At 38.6% G+C, this 23,262-nt stretch overlaps 1 protein-coding gene across 12 annotated transcripts in view; it reads right to left on the bottom strand.

Annotated features, from left to right (window-relative positions):
* CASK (calcium/calmodulin dependent serine protein kinase) overlaps positions 1 to 23,262 on the bottom strand; it is a 359,502-nt gene that overhangs the window by 226,681 nt on the left and 109,559 nt on the right. The window lies entirely within an intron of this gene.

The following is a 23,262-nucleotide window of genomic DNA, read 5'->3' as shown; positions in this document are numbered from 1 at the left end:
TAAGAACAAAAGACAATCAGAGTGAATGATGAATGAATGGATGTGATCTATGGTAACATGAAGACTTCTCTAACTAAAGAGATGAAATCCCCCATTTAAGCTAAGCTTAACTTTTTACCCTTTAAAATCTCTGACAATATAACTTTTTCATTTTTTGCTAGTCTAAATCTATCTATATCTATTACAGAGTCAGCTCTTATTTTTATTTATTTAAGTAATTAAGCTCTATGCCCAGCGTGGCGCTTGAACTCATGGCCCTGAGATCAAGAGTTGCATGCTCTGCCGACTGAGCCAGCCAGGTGCCCCAGCTTTTATTAATAAGAAATGTAAATAGCACAAATACTTTCCCCAAACTCTTGTAATCAAGTCTCAAAATTTATAACTTTCTTGATCTGATAATAACTCAACTTGCTGTTTTGAATTGTACCTCATTTTCTTAGTTTTCCCTAAATTGGATAAGAATATGTTGTCTATTCTTTAGCCTAAAATCCAGCATTTACAGATACCCACCAGGGAAATTATATGGAATAAAGGGCAAAAAATAGTACGATTTAAACAGTAAAGGCACTGCTCCCACCCAGCATCAAAATCAGAAATTTATTTTACATCATCTATAAAACTTTGATAACTCAGCAGAACAAATTCAGACAATGTAGGTAAGACTATTACATAAGTTACAGAATACTATTTGGAAAATAAGACCGTTCATATCATCGTCATCATTGTACAAACACATTTTGGGCATAGGTATCACTTGCCATGTCCACATGAAACAAGATAACTAAAGCCTTCCTGTGTTAATAGTGCTGGAGTTTTACCTGTTTGCAGGTGAATAAAATCTAATGTGACATTTTTATATTTGGAAGTAGAAGGCAAACAGGTGAAGAAGAACCAAGGCTGAGGATGTAATACACGAAGCAAAAGAGATAATGTTATTTCCTCTCTGATTTATTAATTCAACTTAGCCTTGTCAATAAGAGCAATCACTGCAGATTGAACCATGGAAGACTTACACACAGGTAGAATGAGGAAAAGAAGTCAGTAAATTAGACAAAAGAGAAGCCACCGGAAAAGGAAGAATCAATAATACAATATTAAGAAAGTCAACGGAATAGAGGGAATTAAGGCATGAGTAGTTGGAGAGGGCTAAGAAAAGGCTGTAAGAGTCAGCCAGAAAAGACCATTAGCATTCTTGGCAAGATCAAATTCTGTGGAGAGGTCAGGTTTGAAGTCGGTATGCAGGAGACAATTATGTCCTAACAGATTAAAATTTATCATGTTTCTCACTGGGCTAAGTACTTAATAGAGTCATTACCCTTGCTGAGCCAACAACCCTATGAGGTAGATACTTTACAGGTTAGGAAGCTAAGGCTTAGAAATGTGTTCAAGATCACATAGCTACCACAATGGGGAGGTCTGAGCCCTGGCCTGTCCAACTCCAAAGTCATCAGTCCTTCCACAATGCCATGCCAGGTTTAGACATGATCAAATTAGAAGAATCTGGCTGTAGGAAAGGAACAGCAAAGCCAAAGAAGGTTTGATTTTTCTGTTTTTGCTGTTTTAAAGGGAACACTGTGTAAGTGGCAGTGATGAAAAGCCCATGGGATCTACAGCTGGAAACTCGGTGCTGGGCCTCTCACTTGCCAGCTGACTGTTACCCTCTACAAATGCCTTCCTTATTGCAGATGAAATGGGGCACGTCATAGATGATGCAGAGGACCTGCAGAGTCTACTCAATTGCCTTCAGGGGGCAGCGGTAAGATTCCCATGCAAGAATGGCGCCTGGGTGACTCTTCCGGCTCAGGTCATGATCTCAGGGTCCTGAGATGGAGCCCTGCATCAGGCTCTGTGCTCAGTGGGGAGTCTGCTTGAGATTTTCTCTCTCCCTCTCCCTCTGCCCCTCCTCCCATTTGCTCATGCTCTCTCCTTAAAATAAATAAATAAAGCTTAAAAAAAAAAGAAAGAAAAAATGGGCATGGAAGGAGTGTGCAGAATGTAACACTGCGGGGCTGAGGGGCAGGGTGGCTCAGTGTTCGTGGGAAAGGAAGAGGTCAGAGGCACATGAAAGATGGTCTCCAGCTCCAAAAGTGCTTGGGAAGGTCCTGCAGGAGAGGAGAGGTGTGAATCAGGTGTGGATTTTGTGCAGAGAAGTCCTAAGTGTGAGGAAGGCTTTTGACAAGTGTGCTAGAAAGCCAGGCTGAAGCCAGGAGACATAAATCAGATACCTGCAGTTTTTTTTTTTTTTTCTCTCCTCCTTCAAGAATGTTCTGCCTCCTGATTTTATGAAAAGCTCAGGAGTTTTATTACCCATTTTAACGTTTATTTTTAATTTTGCCCCTTTCATGTAACTACAGTGTGTTGCAACTTCCACACTCATTTTGCCATGTGCCACATCTCTTGTACCAAAGGACTGCAAGTAGAAGCAGCTGCTCTAAAGACCCCTCCCACCAGACCTGCGCCTTTCTGCTTGGTATGCAGCTGAACATGCTCCTGGCCTAGTCTCTCATCATCTACCCACCCTCAAAATGAAGGCAGAATTGCTACAGACCCTCCCATCAAAGACTAAAGCAATTTAAACATCACTGGATCTGGCATTTCAGGAACTAAAAAGCAGAGCACTGAACAGTACAAAACTAACAACATAAAAAGATATTTGAAATTATAAGGGCAATGATGCAAAAGATGGTTTACATCTCGGATAATTATGGCACCATTTTCCATAATTCAAATATTGATTAAATGGGCATATTAAATAGCCCAAATGGAAAATCATGGTTTGAAAAACACAAATGCATTATATAAGCATTCAAACTATGGATTCCAGGAGTGCTAAATTCAGAATGCTTGTTTTTAGATGTGAATATGAATTAAAGATGTATTTATTAAGTGCTATTAAGTCCTTGCTGATACAGCAAACTAAAAATAGCATTTTCCTACAAATCAACTCATGAGGCAGAGTAGCAAGGAATTCAAAAGTAGGTGATAATGATTTGAAGTTGTGATTAACTGCTCTGAGACAGCTAGCACAGAACATTCCTGTGAGTGCCCTGGCGGAGTTACCATGGCTGTTTTAAGGTACTACTTTGTCCATAGTAACTGGTAATTCTCTCCACAGTTCTTAAATCTTTTCATTTTGTATTTGTATTTGTAATCTTTGACATTTAAAAGGTTTAAAAAATAATCTATTTCTATGTTTAGTGCCCTGATATTTAACTATGTACCTATAATAGTCCATTTATTTCCCTTTAAAAGGGGTACTAATAATATGGATAGTATTTAGTTTTCTGACCGTGATTGGAGAAACACACTTAAATTAAATCAGTCTGCTATATATGAGTACTACCACCGCCACTACCAGTTTCCTAAGAACCTTAGGCGTCCAACAGTAAAGCAACTCTTCCCTGCAGCCTCGACCTCTCCAGTCTGTTCCTCAAGCAAGGAAGAGTTAAGGAAACCATTTCAGGTGGTGTCTTTTAAAAAGACGTTTCCTGGGGTGTCTGGCTGGCTCAGTCGTTGAGGCATGTGACGGACTCTTAATCTTGGGGTCATGAGTTCAAGCCCCACGTTAGGTGTAGAGATTACTTAAAAATAACATCTTAAAAAAATAAATAAAAAGAAGTTTCCTGGAAAGTATTATTCATTCTACTACTAGTTGTTCTTGTGATAGGAGAATTCTTCACACCGTCTTTTATTTTTATTTTTTAATAATTTTTTATTGTTGTTAATCACCATACATTACATCATTAGTTTTTGATGTAGCGTTCCATGATTCATTGTTTGTGCATAACACCCAGTGCTCCACGCAGAACGTGCCCTCTTTAATACCCATCACCAGCTTAACCCATCCCCCCACCCGCCTCCCCTCTAGAACCCTCAGTTTGTTTTTCAGAGTCCATTGTCTCTCATGGTTCGTCTTCCCCTCCGATTTACTCCCCTTCATTCTTCCCCTCCCGCTATCATCTTCTTCTTTTTTTTTTCTTAACATATGTTGCATTATTTGTTTCAGAGGTACAGATCTGTGATTCAACAGTCTTGCACACTTCACAGCGCTCCCCATAGCACATACCCTCCCCAATGTCTATCACCCACCCACCCCATCCCTCCCACCCCCCACCACTCCAGCAACCCTCAGTTTGTTTCCTGAGATTAAGAATTCCTCATATCATCTTCACACCGTCTTTTAAAAGTTGGATGCCACTTTCAGAGTACCACAATTCTGCAACAAGTAAATGTGACCATGGGTCAAAACTAATTTGGGTATTTACAAATAGGATTGAAGAAACGACTTCTGACATTCTTAGTATGAGAGTAGCAATCTTGACCTCAATATCCAAACTTAAAAGGATCTAAATTTAAGAGTTAGCTTGCACAGAGCTATTCTTTAGATCAGCACTGTCCAACAGAAGTATAACGTGAGCCATATACATAATTTAAAATTTTCCAGTAGCCACATTTATAAAAAGTAAAAAGAAATAAGCAAAATTTATTTTAATAACATATTTTATGCAATCTAATAAATCCAAAGTAATATTTAACATATATTAAAATTATAAATATGTTTCTTTTCTGTACTAAGTCTTTGAGATCTGGTCGTCTTTTACATTTATGGCACACCTAAATTTGGGCCAGCCATATTTCAAAGGCTCATAGCCACAACATGGCTAGTGGCTACCAAACTGGAATGGTGTAGCTCTAGCTAAATTGACTTTAATTCTTATCCTCTCTCAGCAGTGAGTTCTCCTGCATTTCCTACATAGATACTTGTAAAGTCATCCAGTCATTCAAAAAAGATTCTAAACTCAGAAGATGTGTTTTTAAAAAAAACATTTCCATAGAAGGAAACTCTACTTTTAATAATCCAAATCCCTCACTTAACAACTTCAATCTGGAATTCCTTCACTATTGTTAATCTGAGTCCTTCATTTGGTAGTTTTAAATTATTTTATCTTGTTTAATCTACCAAACACAAAAACAGTGGTCAACATCTACTGTACATTCCTGCCCTTTATACACTTCCAAATTTACTGAATGACCTTAGACTATTCAATGCAACATTTGAGAGTTTAAGGGCCCCTCTATAAATCCTTGTTTAATTTAAGTATAATAGTCCTGTGAGATAAATATACTATTCCCATTTTATCGAGGAGGAAACTGAGGTCCAGGGTTCAGTGAGATGAAGTTGCTGAAATCACACAAATAGTAAGTAAAGGAAGCAGGACTAATAATGGAAGTCTAGGGCTCTTTTTATCACACCACAATGGCTCCTGGGGCTGTACAGTTTTCACGTGAGATCCAATCCCACAACAGTGCTAATGAGGTAACACTAACTTGGGTGACAAGCCTTCAAGACTGCTACAGAACCAGTTTATGTCAGCCTGCACAGTCACCAACGATGATTAGACTAGACACTGCTCCTTTCCTGACAAATGCATAAATATTGTCATTTATTTCCAATTTCTGGGTTGTGTTAGAAACTTGATGGTTAGCAAAATTTACTAAGAGCTGAGTCCGGGCTCCAAATACACATAAAGAATATTCTAATTTAATCACAGAAATAATTAGGACAAGAATTAATGTGTTCAGTTGAATCAATATTAATAACAAAATAAGTAAATGAAAGTCATTATTGACTCAACATTTTTTCCTTGGTGTACTAAAATTAATGACCATATGATATTTCAAAAGGGGAATCCGAGCAGAATCTTGGAAGGATTATAGAAACAAAGTCAAATTCTGTTGCTGAGTTCCACCTTTATATAATAATCAACTCAAAGACTAAGGATCCCCACTGCCTTTGGCAGTAATACAGGTCAGGCTGGCTTTAATGAGGCTATCTTCCTATAAATCAGGAGAGTTGACCTTCTCAACCAGTGGATGACCAGAGGCCCAGACAAGCCCACACACCAATCTGGGTGAACTGCAAACTCATTATTTCTTTGATCTTTTACACATTTTACTACCACCCTATACATTTTATTATCTTTTTTTACAAAGAGAAATCCAAGCAGCTTCTAATGTCTTTGAATTCTTGCCCATATTTTTTTGAAGAAAGGAAGCAGCATACCATTTATTGAGAATGTTGATATAAAATTTTTTCTTAAATAGGCAAAAGTATTAGAAATCAATGTTAAGTGCATTAAGCATTTACAAATCAGTGGGGTTTTGGTAATATATTTCCCAAAGAATTTTCAGTTCTGATAAATACATTAAAGCAGCCTGCCCAGTTGAATATCAACTTTAAACTCAATTCAACACAGTTTTTATAAACAACTAATGGCTGTAAAGTATTGAATAACTCCAATTATTCTGAGAACTACTTGTCTTCCCTCTCACTCTTCATTAGGATGAGTTTGGCAAATAATTATTGAAAGTGCCATTTATTTTCTAGGGACTTATATTTTAAAAAACTCCAGGTCATTCCTAATCAATACTGAAGTACTATAAGTCACTGAACTTACTAATTAGATATTAATAAAGATTATAGGTGACCAATTCAATGATCTTTACTAATATTTATCTTCTGAGATGTTAAAATCCTGAAAGAAGAGCATTTGCTTAAAAAGCCATTTGTGGATAAGAGCCAACATTAGGTTAAACAGAAACCAAATTATTTGTTTCTTAGATATAACTGAATCTTCTATTCAAGGAGTTACTCAACCATGGATTTGGTGAAAATCTGTTTTGCACTCAACTAGTAAGATGTTAATTATACAGATAAAAGGAAAAGGCAGAGGTTACTGAAATCCAAACCAAATAAAGCTCCAGTATTAGAGATTTTCTCAAGTAAATAAACGACCCTTCTTAAGATATTTTGTACATTACAAAGACAGAAATACAGTATTTTAAACATTTATAGAAGGTGCAATTTCTCTGTTGTTTTTCCTTTTGGGAAGTGTAAACCAAAAGCTTTGCAAAAAGGTGGAAAGATGGGGCACTTTACTATTATAAAAAATCAGAAACCTATTTCCAAATGGTACCCCTAATTTTATAAAAGAAAATTAGACAAATATCAGTTTATGCCTCACTTACTTTTCAACATTAGAGGCTAAAAAAACATACCCGTTAGGAGCATGAAGGAACTTTATGGAATGACAGTGTATATATTTGTTAGAAGCCAATGGACTGAACACTTAAATAGGTTCATTTTATGGTGCGTAAATTTTTATTCAATAAAGTTTACGAAGAAAGTTCCTGCAATAAGACAGGAATTCAACTAATATGTCTCAGTCAAAAACTGTTACCCACATACCTGTACTTTATACTAATTATGTTACCTATCATTACCTTCTATTTTTATTTACTTACTGATAGCTGAGGAGTTCAACAAACATATGGGCCAGGATAGGCTTCCTTACTACTGACTTCCCTCTACCCCTCCTTCCTCCAGGACAGGACCAGCCCAGGAAACACCGCCAGCAAGACCAAAGGTTTCCCCAGAAAGCAATTTGTAGTCTGTGCTAATACATAAATAAAAGAATTACTGAGGCCAAGATTCTCTGTGGCATAGTGAATTTGTTTTATCAGTTTTGTTTTTTTAAATATGGGTTTCCCCATCCAGCAGAATCCTTTTATCAACACATCTCATAAAAATAGTAAAACATCAAATTTATAGTAAAACCTAAGTACTGATGTATGTACTCCTTGCGAAAAGGATCAATAAAAACAGTAAGCTAACTGTTTTGATAAATAACAACTTGAAATCAGGGATTATGGAGAGCCCTGCAGACTCGCGGCCTCAACCACCAAATGATTTATTTTGTTGGGCCACTGCCAAAATCCAGATTGATATGAATAGCTTCAAATGGCTAATAGGTGTATGTAATATAAGAAGCTTGCCTTATAGTTTTAATTAAAAAAAAACTAATCAAGAAGCTTCAAAGAGTAGTAGAATTTTTTTTGTTTCAAAGCAGATTTGCTGACGGTTGTGTAAAGTGGCTGCAGGTAGAGGATACTTTTTGTACACAGTGAAATTGTGGACTAAGGGAAACAGGGAGTTCTGAAAAGGCCGTATTTCTCCTTTTTAAAGTAAAACTTTAAGTAAATTAATACACTGCTTTACCCTTAGAACAATCCGTCTTCATTTCATCTTTTCTACAAAACCAGGAAGTAGCATACTTAAGTAGCTGAAAATGTGGCAGCTATCTAGATCAGAAATTTTTAACTAATTTGGGATCAGAGACCATTTTATAAATCTGTTAATGTGACAGATACTCTGCCCCAAAAGGTTCTGCAGTAAGATTTAAGGGAAGCACAAAAGCCCTTTAAGAGATTGACCTAGATAGTGATGGTCCAAGGATCAAGATCATGACAGGTAATCATGTAGCCCAGCTTCTGGAGGCCACAAGAGCACTGGTGAAACTGGAAAGCCATGGAAGCTAGTGCCTCCTTACAATGGGCACTACTGAGGTTAGTGGGATAATAATGGGCATGATTTGAGGATAACCATTACTAGATAAAAAAAAAAAAGTAATATTCCCCATATCATTTTAGCTTCTGCTCCAAACCTAGCACTTTACTCTGTGGAATGCATGAAAATTTACAGAAAGTTCCCTTGGATTCCATGTGGTCCAATTTCCTATTTCCCATCTTGATATCAAAACAATATAAATTCTTTATTAATTAGAGTATGTTTACGCACACAAAATAGATTTTACCTATTTATGCTAAGCGTTTTCCCCATTTGTTGTAGGCTGAATGCCAAGATAGGTATTTCCTTACCCTTTAAAGAATGTATGTTTATAATCAACCTGCCTTCTTTGGCTTTTTTCTTAACAGCTCTTTTGTCATTTCATCAAATCTTGGACTGGGTAAAACATAAGTCCCCTTAGAAATTCAGATGGAGGCAGAGGCTTCTAGCATCTGATTCACACACAGTTGAGTGCAACCCTGGCAAGGGAGGATGTTCCGAGCCAGTAAGAACAAGTAGAAGGAAGTCAGGCAGGGCCTTAAACCCTCCTCTTCACTTAAGAATCCATTTGGCACTTAGTAGTAACAAGAGACCTAATTCAGGTCTCAATATTATGGGAAACAAAAACAATCAAGATCTTATTTAGGTCATTCTACATAAAGGCTTATTTCACAGAATTGACTTTTCCAGAAGGGTATCAACTCATCCTGGTTTGCCTGGGACTTCCCAGTTGTCACATTGAAGGTTCTGTGTCCTGAGAACCTGCCCTCAATCCCAAGCAAACCGAAATGGTTGGTCACCCTCTTTCCACAGATCTGGCACTTGTCTTTCCAAATGCTAACACTCTTCTATAGGGAGGCAGTTATGATACAATAGAGCAACAGATTTGTAGTCAAAAGGCCTAACTTTTTTTTAAAAGACAGAGAGAGAGAGCGCGCGTGTGCACACACGAGCAGGGGGAGGGGCAGAGGGAAAGAGTTTTTTTTTTTTAAAGATTTTATTTGACTGAGAGAGAGACTATAGTGAGTGAGAGAAAGCACAAGCTGGGGGGAAGAGGCAGAGGGAGAGGCAGGGAGCCCGATGTGGGGCTCGATCCCAGGACCCCGGGATCATGACCAGAGCCGAAGGCAGATGCTTAACCAACTGAGCCACCCAGGCGCCCTGGAGAGAGAGAATCTTAAGCAGGCTTCACACCCATCGCAGAGCCCAATGCAGGGCTCAATCTCACGACCCTGAGATCATGACCCAAGCTGAAATCAAGAGTTGGTCTTGATTAACTGATAAGCCACCCAGGTGCCCCCAAAAGGTCCATCTTTAAGTCTTATCTCCATCACTTAATAGATGCATAACCCCGAACATCAGTTTCCTCATCTTTACGAAAACAATGAATCGTGGATCACTACATCAAAAACTAATGATGTATTGTATGGTGACTAACATAACATAATAAAATAAAATTAAAAAAAAATTGAAGGAGTAAGAGAATAGCTCTCATATGGAGTTTAAGTTAGCCCTGGATGGTTAATAAAGTATGGAGAAGTGCTTGCCATGGTGTGTGACACAGAGCATGTGCACAGTAAGTTCTGTGTCCTTTCCCTTTGACCATCTTTGGTGGAAATAATTCTTTCCTACCTTTACCGATGGTAACCAAGTTTGTCAGTCAAACCAAGTTTGAGGACAAGAAGTTGGCAGTGTGAACATGCAATTACTAAACCACATCTCTATGCAGTTCTTTTTTTTTAAGATTTTATTTATTCATTTGAAGACAGAGAGAGAGAGAGAGAGAGAGAGAGAGAGAGAGAGAGAAAGAGCGAGCATGAGCAGGGGCAGAAGGAGAAGCAGGCTCCCTGCTGAGCCAGGAGTCTGATGTGGGGCTCGATCCCAGGACCCTGGGATCATGACCTGAGCCGAAGGCAGACGCTTAACCATCTGAGCCACCTAGGCGCCCCCTCTATACAGTTCTAAACTTACTTTTCCTTTGCAGTTTTTCATCTACAATTCTTTGGGAAAATCGTGTAATATAGCTTATACAGAACTGAATCTGAACTTGACCACAGGATTATTTGGGAAAAGAAGTAAAATAGAGGTATTCAAAGTGTCTAATGATAACACTGGTTTAAAAAAAAAAAAAAAAAGGGAAGCAGAATCCACACAGCCAGATGTATGCAGCCTACTGACTACCAGCATCATTATTCTTCCAGACAGCCCTTGGACTCATCCTCATGTCAGCTACTACCTCTCAGCCACTTCCGATGCGCAGCCGCCAAAACCTGTTCATTCTATTTCTGCAACACCTGTCAAAATGATCTGCCCCTTCCTGAACTTACCCTAGTTTCAGCCCTCATGGATTCTTGTCCGGGTCTTCTAATGGGTTTCTTTGCCTCTGGTTCCTTCTTTTCATTCTACTCATTAAATTGTCATCACAGTTTCACTCTAAAACAGGTATTATCACATCACTCCAAAAACCTTCATTGCTCTGCACTCCATACACCAAGACATTATGATCCCTCAGTTTGGCTTTGGAAGCCTTCCAAAAATGATTTTAAGGCCAACAACTTAACTGGGGCCACAGAGCTATTTAGGAACATAATTGAAAATGGAACCAAGTGTTCTTGCTTCTTAAGTCAAGTAAGTTATGTTTGCTTTTTTCTTTCTTTTCTTTTTTTGGAGGGGGACATCACACATATTACATTTCTTTCCAGCTTCATCCATCATCTTCCCCGACACCCCCATCCTGAACTACCTGCAGTGTCTGCAACCCTCCCCTCTTCACCCATGCTCTCTATGCTCTTGAAAATGCTCCTTCCTGTTTGACACTCCACGTGCTTCCTTCTCCGCTTGTAACTCCCGCCTTACTCAACAAAATTTCACTCACACTTTGCCTCAGTGTTCTCCCTGACAATCTCCCCAGCTGACACAGGCATACCTGGCTCTGATCTAACAACATTCTTCCACACCTCCAGACAGACCTCAGTATCTCATCATTTGCCCAACTGTATTATTGCTGGTGATTTTCATTCCTGGCCACCCTGCTAGATGGCAGCACCAGGCACACAGAACTCCACTCAACCAATGTCTATTACATCTTCTGTCTCACATCAAAGTGTATGTATCACGGAACCAGAGAGAGTTAGAAATGGGAAGGACAGTAAGAGAACCAATGTCACGTGCTCCTCTCTATGCTCACATTTTACTCATAAGAAAAATGAGCTCCTAGAAAAGCAACTGACATGCCCAGTTATGCAGCTAGTTCACTACACAACTGGAAGATGAACTCAGCCTCTGGCTCCCAACAAGCAATCTTTCTGCTGCCCTATACCTTATTGGAAGATGTCCTAAAGTTGAGGCACTCTATTCCGGGTAGTATCTCCATACTGACTGAAGTGTTTTCAGAATATGACCAAAAAAGGGCACCGGGGTGGCTCAGCTGGTTAAGCGACTGCCTTCAGCTCAGGTCATGATCCTGGAGTCCCGGGATCGAGTCCCGCATCAGGCTCCCTGCTCAGCAGGGAGTCTGCTTCTCCCTCTGACCCTCCCCCCGTCTCATGCTCTCTCTCTGTCATTCTCTCTCTCTCTAATAAATAAAATCTTAAAAAAAAGGATATGACATCTACGTGCAGATAACTGGGTGCTAATGTTATTCTGCATATTGTATTACCATGACTTAAAATGGGAAACTCCAAGGTACTCTCGCTATTAAATGCACTAGCTTTACGCAAATGTAATATATGCCTAACATTTCTATGTCACTGCATAGTGTATGTACTAGAACTTCATTAGGTTAAATGAGCACAACTGCAAAAGAAGTGGAGAAGACAAGATCTAATTTTTTCCTCTAGTGGGGAAAAAGAGGAACTAGACGACACTAAAGATCATCTTAAAGCTATTTAGACAACTAATATCATCAAGACCTCTGGCTATAGACAGAAATATTATTAGTCTTGATAATATGAGGATAAGATGATTATTTGCCCTTGACTTGTCCAAAACAAACATGTGATGAGTACTTTGAGTCAGGCTTGATTTCTGTCAATTCATTCAACCCTCACGGCAATCAGAAGAGGCAAATGATACCCATTTTACATATGAAGCAGCTGAGGCAAGAGCAGTTAAGAAACTCACCACCAGAACTCAACTGTAGAGCAAGGATTTGAATCCAGTCAGTCTGGCCCCAGTACCTATGCTCTTCACACTCCACTATACTGCTTCTTAGGTCTACGACTACTCAATTCTGAAGATAAACTTGATAGGTAAGCTATTTCTCAAAACCGAAATATTAGATCTTGATTAAAGTAAAATGCAATCAGCAAATTTCAGTAATGAAATACTTCTCAAAAAAATCTTAGTTTAGTCCTTTCAATTCAAGTCATCTGATTATATTTTTGAAAAAAAAAAACTACTTTGCCATTATGTGCAGAATCATTACAAATATAATGATTGGGCAGGGCTGCTGGAATGGCTGTGTAAGTTCAGGGAAATCTTCCCCCCAGACAGAGAGGTATTTAGCTGGTCAAAATTAACAACCACTGTCTCTGGAGACTGATCAAAGGGCTTACAATAAATTGAGAAACACTTACTAAAATCCACAGAAACTAAGAACAACGGGAAGCTGTGACATTCAGGATAAGGATGGCACCTGTGCCCTCACAGCTCTGCCTTGTGTTGGAACTGTTCTGAGCGGCCCAACAGCTGAGTGGCAGATCAGCAACTTGAGGTGGAAGAGCTATTTGGGATGGATTTTGCAGCTGGCGAACACTGGGAGATCCCATTTTGTACAGGTCCATCCTGTGAAAGGCCTATGTTGAGTGGGTGGTAGAAGCCAGACGGCAGCACCCATTCCCCAACACCCAAATTCAGCTAAGTATAGATTATCCAGGTGGGGCAGCTAGTAAAGAGTGTAGTCCCACTGCTCTGTGCTGCAAGAGAGCTACAGAGTTGGCCTTGGCAGCTAAGTGGTAGCTCCTCTCTCTTTCAACTTCCTCAGCAGAAGACCTTGTCCAAGTACATTTAGCACCTGGTGAACAGTGGCAGATGTCATCCCTCCCTGACCTGGGGTGTGAAAGATCCATATTGAATGCTAGTAGCAGCCGGGAGGGGGCACCAGTTCATGCCTTCCTCCCTCCAACACACAAAGACCTGCTCTATAGGGAGGATCTGGGTGGAGCAACTAGTGAGGAGTGAATTCCCCATTCCCCCGGCTCTTGCTCCACAGTACAGAGATTCTGCTTAGAGGAAAATACAGCAAGCTTAAGAGACTAACAAACCCTGCCCCTGACGAGGGGCTAGACTTGAACTGCATCAGACTATGGAGCAATTTATACCACAGGGCATTGTCAAAAACAGTATCAGCTAGCAATTAGTACCGGGTGATACCAATAGAGGTAGATCGTCTTGATGGGAAATCAGGAGAAGAGACCATCAAAAAGAGCTCAGGTAGAGCCACAGTCATTCTTGACGGTCAGTAAGGTTGTGGTCATGCCCAAGTCTGCTGGAGAGAGATATAAGAGGTTATAGTGAACTAGTAAAGCAAATCACTAAACCAATAAGCAAACAAGAACAAGCCCTGGGGTGCGGGAGAGGGGTCAATATCCAGAGCTGCTATAACAAAAAGTTAGGAGATATTCAAAAAACAGGAAAGTGTGATACTTATACAGGTTTAAAAAAGTATAGAAAATAGAAACTGCCTTTGAGGGGGCCAAGATGTTGGACTTAGCAGGGAAGACTTTAAAGCAGCTATTATAAATGTATTCATAGAACTAAAGAAGATTCATGCCGAAAGAATTAAAGAAAGGTATGACAACATCTTAAAAAGAGAGTATCAGTAAGAGAAATTATAGAAAAGAGCCAACTGTATATTCTGGGGTTAAAAGGACAATAACCAAGATGAAAAATTCACTAGAAAGGCTCAGAAGTATAACTGAACCAGCAGAAGGATCACCAAACCTGAAGATCTGTTGACAGGGATTATGCAATCTGAAGAACACAGAGGAAAAAAGAAGAAAGCATAAACAGAGTCTCAGAGAAATGTGGGACACCAATTAACACACTGACATATGCATAATGGGAGTACCATAAGGATAAAAGAGAAAAAAGAGCTGAACAAAATACACTGATAGAAATTAATGGGTGGGGGGGGAGGAGACAGACAAACCTCCCACAAAGAAGATATTCAAAACTAATCAGGTTATCTGATTCTGTTCTTTAAGACTTAATGAATCTTTCTTTTTTTTGGTCCATTCCAATTGTCACCTGGGAGTTAGTGGAGGCCATCACTTATCTTATTTAGATTACAGCAAAAGCCCTCAAATCTCATCCTCTTAACTATGGTCAAAGAGCTCTTTCTAAAATGAAAAGTCAATCATAACTGACTATATTTTCCCACACTCAAACCCTATTCCCCTTAGATGTGGCGTACTGGCCCATTTGGAGCTTTTCAGAATCACTACAGTACTTATTTTTAAAAACAGGCTTGTAGCCCACACCCCAGGCCTACTGGATTGGACTGAGGAAGAGGCCCAAAGATCAATCAGTGCTTTTAATAACCATCACCCTCACCCTCTCTCCCACAATTCTTCTGCATGATGAAGAATGAGATCCACAGTGAACTGGCCCCTGCTTAAGTCTTCATCCTAGCTCCTGTCGCTCCCAGAAAATTCCAAATGGTGATAATTATGTGACCAGAGAGGGGTTATATTGTAGGAGAGGGTAACCAGAAATTCATAAAATAAATATATAGCATATATGGTTTAGGGAATCATAGTTCAAATGTGAATAAGTAAATCAATAATTCCACTTAAACATGGTGGTCTAAACGCATGCATGTCTCTGCTACCTCTTGAAGCCCAACTAATACTTCAGTAAGGCATTAAAAAGGCATAGACCCACAAAGATAAAGAGAATGAGAAGAGGCAGGAGTACACTAGATAGGGAAACAAAATCTTGGATGGTAGAAATTAATGGGCAAAGTTAACAGGTCAGAGAAAGCTGAAATCCAAATGTGGGAGCCATTAAGATGAGACTCCCAATCTCTGACCATGGGAATTGTGAACAACTGACAATCCCAAGTGTAGCACTAGGAATCCATCACTGTGATCCCACCAACACCATGCTTTTCTCACAGGCTACTCTCAGCCAGTGACTAAAAGTAGTATGAATACTAAGGCAGGCTCATTTCTATGAGATACAGGACTGATGGCCAACACTGGCTTGAGGACTCCCAATAGGCCTCATCAAAACTTTCTTGGAACTGCACCTTAGTCTAAGATTTTTCTTACCCTTTCTCCTCCAAAAAAGTCAGAACTGTGTAACCTGTGATGGTTCTCCCAGCCTCCTCTGGCTCCTTCCCCTTGCATTTTCACTCAGAGGTAGTTTCCCACTAAATTTCTTGCACATCTAATCCTTTCTGGTATTTGCTTTTTGACCTGAACCTATACGCCAAGCCTGCAACAAGGCAAGCCAGTAAGAAAAAAGCTGATATGCCTACCAAAGTGTTCCCAAGAAAGTTTTTGGAAAAGGAAACACCAGGAAAAATTTTAAGAAAAGGAAACATCTTTGAAGGCAAGGGTGTATGCTGGAGCAGACAAAAGGACTGGATGAACCTTTGCTGAGGCAGTCTGACCCTAGATATCCTTGACCAAGAAAATTATCCACCCCCCCAACTCTTTGGAGATTTTGGATACCACACTCATAGCTCAGGTCAAAATCAAGCACCGTACTTAAACAGGAGGATTAAATGTAAAGTTTATGTGTTAAATAAACATGTTAAAATAAAGACCCTCCTTCCTCAAGGTGGCTTAGAACCACAGGCTTAGACCTGTGTACAGCCACCAACCCCCCACCCTCCAAATATACACACCCCTATCCCAAAGTAGAAGACTGAAAGATTGTTCACTGTCAAACTGACCTGCTTAAGAACAAAAGACCTACTGATACTAATATCCATGGGGGCTTTGAAAAATGGTCCAGTCCTTGTTGGATAACCTACATCAAGTTACCTGTGTATATAGTTTCCAGGCAATTGTTAATACTTTTGTCTTAAAAATTAAAGGAGCGGCGAAGGATCACCAGATGTTTGGGGAAAGCTTCTAAAAAGAAAGGGACTTAAAAAAAAATAGAAAAAATATTTCTGAGAACACCATTTCCTGTATAAACAAGGCAGAGAAAATTTCAAAAAAATATAGTATTTTGAGATAGAAAAGAATGAAACCTCTGAAAAACAGGAAACTATTTAATAGTAATAATTTAAAACACAGACATTTATGAAGGGACTTGAAAATTTTAAAAATGAGAGTTAAAACAGAAGATTCAAATAAGAGGGTTAGAAGATCAAATTGAAGTATCTCAAAGTAGAACAGAAAAACAACAAAAAAAAGGAAATGGGGAAAAAAAAGATTATAGAGATAAAATCAATCCTGTGAGCTCTAATACTATTTACATGACAAATAACATGCAACTACAGAAAGGGAGAATAGAGAAACTAGAGGGAAGAAAGTTATCGAAGAAATTAAAAAAAAAAAACTCTGAACTTAAGAACAATGAGTTTCCAGATTTAAAAAGATCTAGGAACCCAGCATAATAATTTTTAAAAAGGCCTACACTAAAGCATAGCACCGTGAAATTTCAGGATACTGGAATCAAGAGAGTATCATTAAGGTTTTCAGAGAAAGGGAAAAAGGGCTAGGCACTGTTCTAAGGCTTTACTTGTGTTACTCAATCTTCTCAACAACTCTAGAGGTAGGAAAGATTATTACACTCAATTTTTAGATGAGGAAACGGGCACAGAGAGAGGTTAAGTGACTTGCCCACATTTAAAATACAACAGAACAAAAAAACTTGATATAGAAGACAGAAAAAAGAAAGCACAGCTGTGAACCAGTGTCCTTAGAAAGTCCAGCTTTCCAACTAAAATCACCAAGGTGACAGCAATTTGTGATAAGCTTGCTTTGTAAGTAGTTCAACATTGGTCATGGTTCTCCTCTTTTCTGAGAACTGTTATTTTACATAATACAAATTATAAGCCTCCTTGTAAAGGATAACAAAGCTGATGAGATGTGCTAGGGCTGCCAAAGCATATCACCACCAACAAAAGTTAAGTAATTTCAAGCTATTTATTGTTTAAACTTCATTCATTAGGCAATTTAGTGTTTGTTCTCCTCTGTAATATTAAAAAAAAACCTTTTATTAAAGTAACAAATCCAAAAGGCATCATCTAAACCGTGGTAAGATTCATTCAGGTATTGGATACTATCAACTAAATACGAGGCTTTGTCCTGTAGACTGATGGCTCTCCCACTTTAACACAAGCACTCATTCTATACTACACTATACTTATTTTATACTTTAACATAAGCACTCATCAAATACTTTTAAAAGTCATTTGATGCATTGGTAATAGAGTACTAAAAACCACAATTAAAATTGTTTTTTTCTTGGTTAATTACAATGTTCAAATAGACCACTAGAAATAACTTCCTTTTAAAATTCTCTGTTTTGCCAATTTTTCTTTCTTTCTTTTTTTAAAAATATGGCACTGGTCTCATTAATGTCATTAGCTGCGGTGCCTGCTGAGAGAAAATGCTGACTTTGTGAGCATGGAATCAATTTTCTGACTTAAAAAAGGTTTTTGTGGGGCTACTTCTTGCATAGTATTTTCTCAAAAGCCTTCACTGTAGGAAATGCTTTAATTACTGTGGTAGGTGCCAGGTTACCAAATCCACATTTATGTAATGAAATTATATGAACTTTCTTGAAACATGTTCCTTGACTAGTTTCAGCCATTTAACCTTGCCGCAACCTCCAATGCATGAGGAAGCATACAAAGACCTTAAGAAATGTCCTTCCTCAGAAGACTAGACAGATACATTTCTTAGCTTTATATCTGTGGATTTGGGGACAAAGGTTACTCTCCAGTGAAGCAATGTACTGTGAGTGAAAAGATCAGGAATCAGACAGGGTATGTGGGAAAAAGGGAGGGGGAAGGAGAAGAGGGCATCATATGCAGAGTTGAGGAGTGACAAGGTGAACAGGTCCAGGACAAAAGAGCTGGGAGAAGCCAAATACTATGGATAGGCTTTTGAGGAAAGATACTAAATTCAAAGATGTAAAGTGGAACACAGGACCTTGAAGGAGAGCAGAGGCAGTGCCTCCAGGCAGCCAACCCAGAGATTGGAAGGGCCCTGCCTAGCACAGATATGGCCACTGCTGTGACAAAGTACCATAGGTGAGCTGCTTTCAAAGGTTTGGGCTGGGGGCGCCTGGGTGGCTCAGTCAATTAAGAGTCTGCCTTCAGCTCAGGTCATGATTTCAGGCTCCTGGGATCGAGCCCCACGTCAGGCTCCCTGCTCAGTGGGGAGCCTGTTTCTCCCTCTCCTGCTCCCCCCTCCCCCGCTTGTGTTTCCCCACCCCTCTTTTCAAAAAAAAAAAAAAATCTGGGCTGATACTCCCACATGGCCACCACATAAGTCTTCAAGGGAAAATAAGTCCAGCATCTTATGAGGTGGGACCATTAAAGAAATAAGGAATATTGGAGAAGAGTGCAGAGAGGTGAGGTGCAGAACAGGAACATGGTACAAAGAAAACAATTAGAGTAATATAGAGGAGAAAGGGGTGCTGGATTTAAAAAAAAAAACAATACAATTATAACAATCCACACTATCTGGTACATTCTGACTTCATAGGAACTGAAATTAATAGGGAATATTTAAAATTAAAGGATTTTTATATGTCACATGACCTGCTTCTCCACCACATACCTGATGATCAGATATCTAAATATTGTCAGTGTTAGGATGCTTTTGCTAGGATGCTTACAAATAGTACTGAAATCACATTGAGTGAAAAAGTAATAGATGACAAAAGCCTTCTACTTGTGTTTTCTAGAAAAATAGATGGGTAAAAAATTAAGTAAGTATTACTGGATTAGCTACTGTACAACAGGGAGAGGTATATATTTTAAAAAGTAGTTTAAAATTCCGTAAGTTTCTTAAGGGTGAAAACTGCATATTGCATATCTCCATTTTCTCCAAAATGCCATGCACTACACTTGATGGATAACATATAAAGTAGATGATAAATATTTACCAAATAAGATTTTGAAGACTGTGAACCTAATGTAAGATAGGAAACAAGGACAATCTGTATATTGTGTTAAGAAGTGAACTCTAGAGTATGTATTAATTAGTGAAAAAAAAAAAAAGACACAGAAGGGGTGCATAGGTGATGCAGTCAGTTAAGCGTCTGACTCTTGATTTTGGCTCAGGTCATGATCTTGGGGTTGTGAGATCGAGCCCCGTGTTGGACTCTGCACTCCGTGGGGAGTACACTTGAGATTCTCCTTCCCTCTCCCTCTGGCCCTCCCCGCTCCCTGCTCGCATGCATGTGCTGTTTCTCAAAAAAAAACAAAACAAAAAGAAAAACAAATAAACAAAAAACCCAGTGTGTAGAATATGCCACCTTTTACATAAGAAAGAGCAAAGTATGTTTGTGTTTACTTATGATTTTCAAGAAAAGACAACAAAGAATAAACCAGAAGCTAATGAAAATGATTACTTATGGAGGAGGAAGGTAATAGGGATGGAAGATACACTTCTTAAAATTAGTCTTTGCAACCATGTAAATGTTTTACATAATTATAATACAAAATTAAACCAAAATAAGAAAAACAGTAGAGATAAAAATCAAAATGAAACAAATAATCTTAATAATATAGCAAGTTGGTGGTAAAACTCCAAAGAGGATTGTTTTAAGTAAATCTTTTATTTTAAAAACTTTTAATTTTAAAATAATTTCAGACTTAACAAATCACTGAATATTTTGCTTTTATATACTTGGCCACCATTTTCCAGTCATGTAATTCTGCTTTCTGGTATTTTATCATTTTTAAAAAAGTGCCTTAACATAGAGTTACAATAAAAATGAAGGCCAATGACAAGGTTTCTAACTACCCAACTTCGCCTTAGATTTCTAATCATGTGCTGACAAATGGGAAACCAGCCCTTAAGTGTTACTTAAACAATGCCTGACTTGACTTTTGAGGTAAAAAGAGGTAAAAATTTGGCTCAAGACTGCTGTACAAAAACCTGGAAATGGGGTCCAAAAGCATTGCATCCCAGACTCCCAGTGCACTGAAGCTGATTCCATAACAGTCACAGCTACCCATACACTTTCGTTTTTAAAGATTTTATTTATTTGAGAGAGAGAGACAGAGAGTGTGAGAGAGTGAGAACACAATCAGGGGGCAGGCAGAGGGAGAAAGAGACTCCCCACTGAGCAAGGAGCCCGATGTGGGGCTTGATCCCAGGACCCTGAGATCATGATCTGAGCCGAAAGGCAGTCGCTTAACTGACTGAGCCACCCAGGCGCCCCACCCATATACTTCTTTTGAAGGCAGCATGGCCATGGTGATGATGAACAGGGCCTTGGGAATTTGACAGAACTGAGTTAGAATCTGGACTCTGCCCTTTACTCAACTGATATGTGAGCTTAAACATGTCACTTAACTGCTTTTCAGTTTCAATTCCTTCATCTGTAAAATGAGAATACAATACCTAAACAATAAGATTGTAATGAGAGCTGAGACATGTTTTAGCAAGGTGCCTTGCACCAGTAAAATGCTAAAAAAATTTTAGCTATTGTTGGTATATTTTTGTACTATTTATTCACGCACTGTAAAATTCTATCCTTCTATTTCAACCTCACAAACTTCTATTTTTAACCACATCAGAAATGTAGAGCATTAATGGAAACAAGCTAAGTTCTACCCTTGTATTTGACAAAATTCTACCCAATAGTAAAGTCATTAGAATTAAGATTCTTTAAAATCCCATTAAATGCCATGATAATGACTTCTTCTAATCATGAAAGTTTAATTGGAACAGAACTTTTTTCTCCCACTGAACTAAAAGTCTGAATATTTTCAGTCATTGGGACAACAGGCAGTAAAGGATTATGATTCCTATGGGAGGGAAAATGAATGGAGTGAATGCTTAATGACAGGCCTGGCTTCTTTCTGGAAGCATTTCCCAATTCCCAGTACAAAAGGGGAAACAAAGCAGAGCATGGCAGTGTCACTGAGTTGAGGACATAAAGATCACAGTTCAGGAAGAACTGTGAGGTAGATGGAATGTTCAGGGCAGAATACCAAAGATAATGAAGCTAAGTACAGAAAAAGTTCCCTCATCTGCACAAAGAACACTATGCGTCTTTACCTTAATAATAATTTGTGCATGTATAGGTTGAAACTCCATGAGACTGGGCAAAGAGAGCACAGAGACACTGGAGTTCTAATCAGTTCTAGAGAGGCCTCCCTAAACTCTAAAGACAATCAGTAGAGACCTAAGAAAGGTCACATCTAAGTATGGAGCTCAATTAAGCCCTACAATAAAGGCTACTCTAGATCAGGTCTAATCAAAGGAGGCAGCAAACTGTAAAATGTAACAACAAAAAAGCTAATCAACACAAACGGACCTTATAAATGGCAGACATGAAGACATTACATAAGGCAGAAACTTCAAAATATCCTGGGAATATGCTCAAGGATTTAAAAGAAAGCATGAACATTATGAGGAAAGAAATAGAAAAAATAAAAAAGAACACAAAGGAGCTTCTAGAGTTGAAGAAAATACGTTACCTTAAATGAAAAGCTCACTGGATGAACTAAACAGAAGATTAGACAATGCATGAAATGGTGAACTTAAAGACATGGCACAGAAATTGCCCTGATATAAAGCACGTTTCTCAAGGGAAAAAAGACTGAGATTAAAATACAGAAGCTCAGTGACATGTGGGACAATATTAAGGGGTCTAACATATAAAGCCCCCAAAGAGAAGAGAGGCAGGTAGAAACAGAATTAAAATCCCTCAAGAAATAATGTCCAAATTTGCATACCAATACAAGAAACTCAAAGTACCTTAAGCAGATTAAAATACAAAAGTTTGTTTTTGTTTTTGTTTTGTTTCAAACAAAACAAAAACAAAAACAAAACCACACAAGTCACCAAGGCACATCACTAATGAACTGCATAAAACCAGTGATAAAAAGAAAATTTTAAAAGCAGCCAGAAGAAAAAAACCACAGCGCAAAAGGAAAAACAAACAAACAAAAGGTCATAGTAACAGTGCAGTCAAGTCATCACGAGGGCATAACATTCCTAAAAGTATGTGCACCTAATCACAGAGCTTCATAATACAGGAAAGACCAAAATGATAGAATATGAAGAAACAGACAATTATAATGGATAAAACAAATAGGCAGAAAATCAATGAGGATATAGAAGAGTTGAACAATCCTATTGGTTAACTTGAAATAATATTCTTAGAACACTACACAAGAGGAAATTATATCTTCTACTTAACTGCACATGGAACATTTGCCAAAATGGGCCATACTGCAGGCCACTAAAAAAATGTTTCAATAAATTTAAAATTTATTCATTCATATTCAAGTCATACACAGTGTGTTCTCTGATCATAATGAAATGAGAACTCGATATTTGAGTTTAAATATTTGGAAATTAAATAACACACTTCTAAATAACCCATGGGTCAAAGCAGAAATCAAAAGGGAAAACTGAAAATTTTCTGAACTGAATAAAAATATAAAATATCACTAAAGCAGAACTTAGGGTGGAATTTATAGCATTAAACACCTACATTAGTAAAGAAGAAAGGTCTCAGGGGCACCTGGGTGGCTCAGTAGGTTAAGCATCCAACTCTTTATTTCAGCTCAGGTCATGATCTCAGGGTCAATGTGATAAAGCCCTACACTGGGCTCCATGCTAGGTGTGGAGCCTGCTTAAGATTCTCTCTCTCCCTCTGCCCCTCCTCCCCCTCTAAAAAAAAAAAAAAGGTCTCAACTC

This window comes from Callorhinus ursinus, unplaced genomic scaffold, assembly GCF_003265705.2.
Source record: "Callorhinus ursinus isolate GAN/ISIS: 27379988/994484 unplaced genomic scaffold, GSC_fseal_2.0 scaffold16, whole genome shotgun sequence".
NCBI lineage: Eukaryota > Metazoa > Chordata > Mammalia > Carnivora > Otariidae > Callorhinus > Callorhinus ursinus.
Note: the sequence above shows the minus strand (reverse complement) of the source record. Positions and strands in the feature narration are given on the sequence as shown.